Below are 8545 nucleotides of genomic sequence, written 5' to 3' on the forward strand. Positions count from 1 at the left end.
GAGGATGTTTCAAAACATTATGAATAAAAAATTAAAAAGTTTTACACATGAATTAATGTTGATCTGAATTTTGCGGCAAGTGAGATATTCTGAGCAAATTATATTGTCACGGATAGCGCATGATCGCTTGCAAGAAATAAATGATATGTCTCCATGCTACTTCTAATTTGTAACGTATGTTCCTCTTGGTGCAGTTTTTATAAGCAGCAAAGAATGTATCATGCTCTTGCATCCGGATCACGGTCTTAACGCATTTCTTCGAAAAAGTTGTATAATAAGGAGGCTGAAAAACGCATGGAGGAAGTGGAATTTGGAAAGCATGAACAGAATTTCGAGCAGTTTCTGATGGGTTGAAGTTGTGCTGTTTTGGAAAACTTTCTGCAGCAGTTACCTTGGTCACACCAGGTTTTCTTTCCCATGACAAGGGTATATATCTTTCCCAATGGGGAATGAGTTCTTGGTAGACCCATATTGTCTAAAAGTTCATGCCTTCATCTTCATGGAACTTAGGAAGAGTGTTACAGATCAATATATGATCGAGGTGGTGAATTGAAGTTTGATTTATTCTATTATGTAACATAGGTCTTAACAAACATAGCATCTCAAGGGACAAGCGCATTAAACATGAAAATAGACGATTAATTTTTTACTTTCAATCAAAATTTACAAAGAGTTAGAGAATGAAGACCAAGCTCATAGGGTACTCAAAGAAGATAATAATGAAGAGTTAAGAATGGTATAAAACAAATACTTGGTGGTTAACGTGGTTCATACAGGGGGAAAAATCTAAATCTTAAAACTGACCGGTCACTAATAAAGACTATTAAAACAAGATATTATGCAATACTGCATAAAACGTAAATAACTTCTATACCTGCTTGAGGGTACACTCGTAGTCTTCTTAGTGAGAAGGGCCGAACGGATACTTCAAACGAACTCTTCAGAGGGAGGAGGTACCTGCCAAAGGCACTCCGACGCTCAAGTTAGGACAAACACGATATTCTGGGGTAATTAATAAACAGTGACGTACTTCGTTACGTGTGACCTATTTATAATATCTGACATGGGCCTGTTCTAATCTTTACCAAATTAGGTAATACGATGCTAATCAGCTAATCATGTCTTAATTATGCACTTGTCCTTGTTAACTGTGATTTGTACTATAACCCGTTAACCTATCGGCACATCGCCAGCCGACAGGCTAATGTTTGGGAGGTTGCATGTCTTTGGCTGTTGACCGAGCCGATACGTAGTATGTGGGATGCATCATGCTGTTTGCATCGGCCTTCAACCGAACCGACATGTGCCAGTTGACTAATCTCGGCCTTCGACTATAAGCCGAGCCGATGCTATCGTCAGCCCTGTGTATTGTCCAGTTCGCATGGATGTCTGACGAAACGGCACGTGTTGGTCAACGTGACCGACAGGGTCCTCCCGGTACAACTTCAAAAAAATTATTAGATTCTTTGAAGAAGAAAAAAATATATCGAAACAAGTTCATAATTCTTTGAAGAAAATGAAATTTTTTTCATAACCGCAATGAAAAATGTTGAATAATTTTGGGATGTTTTCCTGCCTTGGCCAATAACCGGTACCGGTAGCCTAAAAAAAATGTTGAATCAATTAGATATTTGTTATTTTTAATTTAAAAAATTTTATACAACTATTAATTTTTTCTATTGGTATTGGGATATCATGGTGTTCAAAATCATTGCAGTAACTATTTGGTTATTTTCAAACACGACTTTTACGAGTTATTTAACATTCGTGTATTCTTAAACTTTGTGAATACTATTCTAAACTAGGATGTCATTATTTTTTTATTTTTTTTTTGGGGATTTAGAGTTTAGGGTAAAAATCTTTTCTCCCCTCTACCGCTTCCATTTCTTATATTTTCAATTAAGATTTAAAATCACAATAGAGGTGGTCAATTACTCATCATTATATCGTTTAAATCCTATTTTTGCTAATAAAGATATTTACACATTGAAAAATCCTTTATCTTAATATTTTCTCCTTAAGTAGTTTTACTTTTTACTTAAATTTATAATACCTTTAAAATAGCCGGAGTACTTACTATTCTTATATATTAAGGCTAATATGTAGGTAGGCATAAACGAACTTCATTAGCTTCATTCTCACTTTCGATATCTTAACCAATAAATATATATATAATTTATGACTTTAGCATGAGGTCACAAAGGGACGAGTAAACCTACCTAGCCAAATGATTATCCTAGCTAAAATACTTATAAGATATTTATATTTATTTATCTATATATAATTCCTTTATTAAAGTTCATTTATTGCTTCTTTGTTTTTTAAGAATACACATCATCAATATTTTAATTAGTCACAACAGCCCTGCAATTACAATTAAACAATGCTCATAACATCGTCGGAGAACTTACAAGAAAAAATATCCAAATACTTCATTATCCTGGGCGAAGATCCAATATTTTTATGAGTCTTACTTGACCGTTTATGCATAATGGGGTCTTTGGGGGTTTGGGTGCATTTCTTATAAGCTTCGACAAAAGGATCTTGTTTCTGTCTCTCCAACTGCACCGATCTAATTCTTAGAGAAGAAGGCTTAACTGCACATAGAATAAAATTAGCACCCTCCATGTCCTCAACTCGAATATGTTGTTTATTTTTTCCAATGTTGGATGATGAACGTGGAGGAGGTTGTAACACTAAATTACTGTCTCTTGCATCAATGTTCTGACGAGTGACTTTGGAGAGACCAGGCTTGTATTCCCATGAGAAGGGAACACTTACTTTTTCTTGAAAATAAACATCCTTAAGGGGATACTTGGTGTGCTCCATGGTGTCTACTAGTCTATGAGTTGTTGCTCGCTATTTGTGTTATGTGTATATATGGCATTTGGAACTCTTGTTTCATCTTATGAAAGGAGGTTATGCATGTCACGAGTTTCTCAAGTTGTCAACTAAGATAATGCAGATTCTGTTGGAGAAAGAGATGGCTTGTAGAGTAATGAATCCATGAACATTATAGGTTCACGCCATATTTGACAAAATCATGATGTAATTTTGTAACCGTAGAAACTGACCTTGAGGCAACACAGCGTAATATCAGCCCACATATGATACACGCAATAATATTTTCCTCCATAACTTTTGACAGCATTTTTCCTGAAAGTATGCCCATTACACACACTTCAATAACGACTATATATCTTCAATGTTCTTATAATAAAATTGTTTTTCAACTACTTACCATGTTCTTATAATAAAATTGTTTTTCAACTACTTACCACGCTGATGTTTTAATAAATTATTCTCAATAATAATTATATATATGCAATTGAATTAAGATTTTCAATATCTAAATTTATTCAATTACATTTTAGGCACACTACTAGATTTTAGTTCTTTAACAACATTTTTTTTCATATTTGTTAAAATGTTACTATATAATAAATAAATAGATTATTTTGCAATGTTTTTTTTTAAATGTTATTATAGGTAGAGTAATATTTTTTATTTCAATATTATTCTTTTCAATTGTTTTCAAAATCAAAGTCTCATATCGAGTAAAAAATATGTTATATAGATTATTTTGCAACATTTTTTTAAATGTTATTACAGATAAATAACATTTTTTTATCTCAATATTATTCTTTCTAATTGCTTCTAAAATAAAGTCTCACATCGAATATATTATCTTTAATTCTTACCTATAATTAAAGTTTCGCATCGAATAAATAAATAATTCATGAAAATTATATATAATCATATAGTTATCCTTAAGAAAGAGGAACTTTGATATTTGATATATAATTAGTGGTGACTAATTAAAAATGTCTTCAATCTTCCCTTAAAGAACTTCTAGGAGTTTAAGAGGCATAGAAATATAATAATTGATAATAATATATAAATTAAAACTAATTATCATTTTATAAAATTAACAAAAACTTAGCAACGTTATTAAAATATTACAAAAATATCACTTTGATAACATTTACAAAATGTTGTCTAATTATGTAAAAATATTATTAAGGCAAAACACCTAATTTGGTCCCTTATAATAATTAATAGTTTTAATTTTGTCCCTATATAATTTTTTGTTTCAATTTGGTCCCCAATATGTTGGGATAAAAAAATTTCTTAAGCCAAATAGAAATTTTCCATTTATCAATATTAAGAACTGTTGTCTCATATTACAGAGTTAATGTTAATAATACGTACCTGTATCCATTGACGTTGATCAAAAGGTTGCAGCGGAATAGTCTTTTGGTGCAATGATCTTCCTCAGCCAAATCACTGGATTTCTTGATGGGACTTGATCTTACTCTTCTGATGGGGAGACAGAGAGACGTGTGTTTCTGATTTGGCATATTGGGGACCATGATCATCTTTATGATTTTAAACCTATTAGGGTTCCCATTAATCCCTAACAGGCCAAATCTAGTTTCCACTTATTTGGGCCCATATCATATTTTCCTGTTGGCAGTCTAAAGGCTCACTAAAATTAGATCACTTTTATTGAGCCCAACCAAATGTAAATAACTAATATAAATACTACGAATAATATATATAGCCCACAATAATTATTAGAAATAAAATTTCTAACACAATAATTTAAAAAATGTCAATGTGGGACTTTCCATCCAAATTTCACAAGCGGTGTTAAATGTAGATGACGTGGATGTCACGTAGATACACAGGTGGCAAGGTCTAATAGTCCTTCTTTAATGCAGCTAGAAGGGCCGTTCTGATCCCACTCGTTGTGTGTTTATTTTGTATCTGAAACGGGCCATTCCAGGTGCAAATGTAACACACAACGAGTGCATTAGAAAAGACGTTCTGGTTTTGGAATGGACCTTCTGATTTCAGAATGGGCCGTCCCAGGACGCCAATCAGGATTTATATTTAAATTTAAATTTAAGTGTTACATTAAAGGAGCATTGACTGATGTTTAAATTTAAGTGTTACATTTCAACAAAATGCAGCAATGTGGTTCAAAGATTGAAAACAAAAATTCATAACATAACATAAATTCAAATATTAAAATATGCACCAGAGTTGATCTTCTTATCCCTATTTTTCATCATTGCCCATATAAATAACAAATTAGTTAGGCGTAATTTACTGTCTGAGTCGCCACAACCTAGAACAGTAGATGCAATAAACTTATACATAATTCTAATGACAGGGTGACAAAATGTAGATGAATTACATTTACCAGCCTCTCATTGTGTATGACCTGTTACAATTCCCAAAACATGTATGAATTAAATGATCTTGGGTTGTTTTTCCCCTATGGTTTGAAATCCAAAGATACCATTGAATTTCTCCAAATTGAGACGATACTCTATATTAAAAAGTCTAAAGAAAATCAATTCTGGTTCACAATTTGCCCCGGTCAAAATTTCAATAGGGAGAGAACTAAGAAAACAAGAACAATCCTTGGATCTGGAACGGCCCGTTCTGATTTCAGAACGGACTGTTCCAGATCATTAAAAAAGGGGTGAGAAGGCATGCCACCTATGCATCTACGTGGCATCCACATCATCACATTTAACACCGTTTGTGAAGTTTGGACGGAATGTCCCAAATTGACATTTTTTAAATTATTGGAGACTAAATTGAAACAAAAAATTATAGAGGGACGAAATTGAAACTATTAATCATTATAAGAGACCAAATTAGGTGTTTTGCCTATTATTAAAAGTCTTTAACAACATGGACTATATACAACATTTGATAATATGTTACAAAAACTAATTAGCAACATTTGTATACAATTAGATAATATTTTTCAAATGTTACTAAAAGTTGTTTGTGTTGTGATGACAATATATTCGTTGCAATTTAATTAAAATTATTAAAATAATATTTCATTTTTATACAAAATCAAGTACAAATAAAAATATATAAAAATGTGAATATTTTGAGAGTTACATGGATTTTTTAGCATTAGAGTAAAACTGTAGTAAGTTGTTTATAGATGATGTAGCAATGTGAGACCAAAAAAATCAAATAAGATACATATTTAAGCTGCTGTTAATGCACGTGAATTAACAATTTTTTTTTCTCAATATCATTTGAAAATTAACATTCATATACTCAGACATGAAAGTAGGATTGGCCAAGTCTTGAGATTAGAATGTATAGATAAGGTCCTAAATTCAAAATTCTTTGTTTTCATTGTAATTTATAAAAAATAAAATAATGTGACTAGCATAGTCGTTCAGGATCAAAAAACTCTAGGTCACCCCTGCTGTGATAATTAATCGTATGAAATTTTCTTATGAAAGTTGTAGGAGTATAGATCTGGCTTAACAATAAGAGATATCTAAAACAAATTTTGAAAGAAATTTTTTTCTTTAAATGAAAATGGTATATGTTTTTTTTTGTCAATGTGTGAGGCCTTTTTGATGATATTGACGTCTTATAGTTTATCAAAATTGATATTCTTGTTGATGGACCTAAAGCTCAAGTTTTTCTAACTTCACTCTTGAGATGAATTTGGTGAGAGAGGATCCAAGTACATCGACACAAAATACATGTACTTTGCTATCTTGGTATTTTCAAAACGATGAAATATCAAGACTAATGTCTAACGAAATGTCGGTTTCTAAAAGTTCTAAAATTTAGTTTCCAAAATATATATTAAAAATATTAAGCTTTATGGAATTAATTTATAAAATCTATTTTGAAAACTAATTTCTAAAACACCTACCGATTAGTAAATGCTTATGATGTATACACCTCCATTTTATAATAAGTACAACTTTTTTTTAAAAAGAATTAAAAATATATTTAATTTTTTACTTTTTATTTTTTATTTTTAGGTATCTTGTATTTAATTTAGTATCTTTTTTAATTTTTTTACACACATCTTTCTCTTTCTTTGTTTGACTCATGATATATATATATTTTTAATTAAAAAGAAAAGGGGTATACTTAAAATATATATATATATATATATATATATATATTAAGTATATCCATTTTCTTTTTTAATAAAAATAAATTCTTAAAATATCATGAACGTAAAAGAAAATAAGGGGAAAATTATGAATTAAACAATAAAGGAGTAAAATTAAAAAATTAAAAATACAAGATAAAAAATTAAAAATATTTTCAAAAATAAAAAAAGGAGGTATACTTATAATAAAAATGTGGTGTATATATTATGAACCATTAGTAAAAGGATGTTGAGAAAATTAATTTCTAAAAGTAGGAAATTAATTAGGGTAGAACTAAAAGCCTACTTTGTATTGGGCTTCTGTTATTACGAGGCCCATATATACGTAGAACTAAAAGCCTACTTTGTATTGGGCTTCTGTTATTACGAGGCGGGTTAGTTAGGGTTTAGGGTTTTAAGCGGCTTGGCGTGACGTGTCATTTTCATGTCACCTTTAAATACGACCCTCGTTTCCCCAATTACAGATCGGGAGTCATCTTCAACCCTAAAGCGGCGTTCGAATCCTTATTTACATCCTCATCTTCCATCCGTGGTTGTTTTTCTTTCTGTTTTAATTTCAATTCATGCCGACGCAAGTTTTAATTTTTGATTATTCTACAGAAATCGGTGCGGTTGAATTAGGGTTTTAATTTTTGAATTTTCTTCCATGAAAGAGAAGAGAAAGGGGGTTGGCAGCGATGATTATAAAAATTCCTCGTTCTGAATGCTAATGCCATTGCATGACAGACACGTTTACACCCATAGAATATGAGCACTGCCCCCTCTTTTTATCTATGCATTATTAAGCTTGTTTATTCTCTATGTTTTTAATTGGGTTTTCTTAGTCACTTTGATCCATGTGGAAAGTTGAAAATTGGGAAGGGAGTTAGGTCGATGAATTGCAGAGCATATTCTAACGACATGACTGCTTTGTATTTAACCAACTCCGCAAATTGATTGAGTGGTGTTTAAAGCTCCAATCTTAAATTATTGGGGTTGGGGTTACGCACACCGCTATATTCGGTAGCTAATATTTTTGGATGTGTTTTTTCATGTGGAGTTGAAAGCTTGGATTTTTATCGTGTTTTTGATTTGGCTTTGGTGACATTTGTTTGGGTTTAGGGTTTAAGCTTAAAGGTATCAATATAGGTATACTTAAAGGTATCAATATAGGTATACATTGCATATATTCTGCACTTATTTGGTGGTGAACATCGACATCAATGATAATTCATTAGTCCAAATGGTCTATGACGAATTTGAACACCAATATTTGAAAGAATTTTCGATTATAATCCATCGATTGGGGTGGAGGGTGTATGTTTTGAATTTTTTATTTGTAAATTTGGAGTAAAACTTGATGAGCTTCATAATCGATTCAAATTAAAATTGAATTTGGATCTAAAATTTCATTGAGAAGTTAGAATTTTTTAAGGCTTTTCTAAATGAGAAATTTTAATTTAGTGTATCGTTTGCGGAGTAAGCTTGACTGGTAAAGTAAATTATCTCTTTTTTTATCTATTTATTTTGTGAAATTAGACATTAAATCGGCTAGTTGTGTGGCTCAATAAAAGTATTTTAAGAAAATTCTTCCATTTCTTAAGAGAA

The 8545-nt window shown here is 31.1% G+C and overlaps 1 non-coding gene across 1 annotated transcript; it reads left to right on the forward strand.

Moving 5' to 3' along the window:
- The first annotated feature begins 7626 nt into the window (after positions 1 to 7626).
- On the forward strand, positions 7627 to 7714 carry LOC114915119 (small nucleolar RNA snoR8a). Its single transcript, XR_003803015.1, has one exon. It is a non-coding gene; the product is annotated as a small nucleolar RNA snoR8a (small nucleolar RNA).
- The last annotated feature ends 831 nt before the right edge of the window (positions 7715 to 8545 follow it).

Source organism: Cajanus cajan, chromosome 6, assembly GCF_000230855.2.
Source record: "Cajanus cajan strain Asha chromosome 6, NIPB_CcT2T_4, whole genome shotgun sequence".
In the NCBI taxonomy this organism is placed as follows: Eukaryota; Viridiplantae; Streptophyta; class Magnoliopsida; order Fabales; family Fabaceae; genus Cajanus; species Cajanus cajan.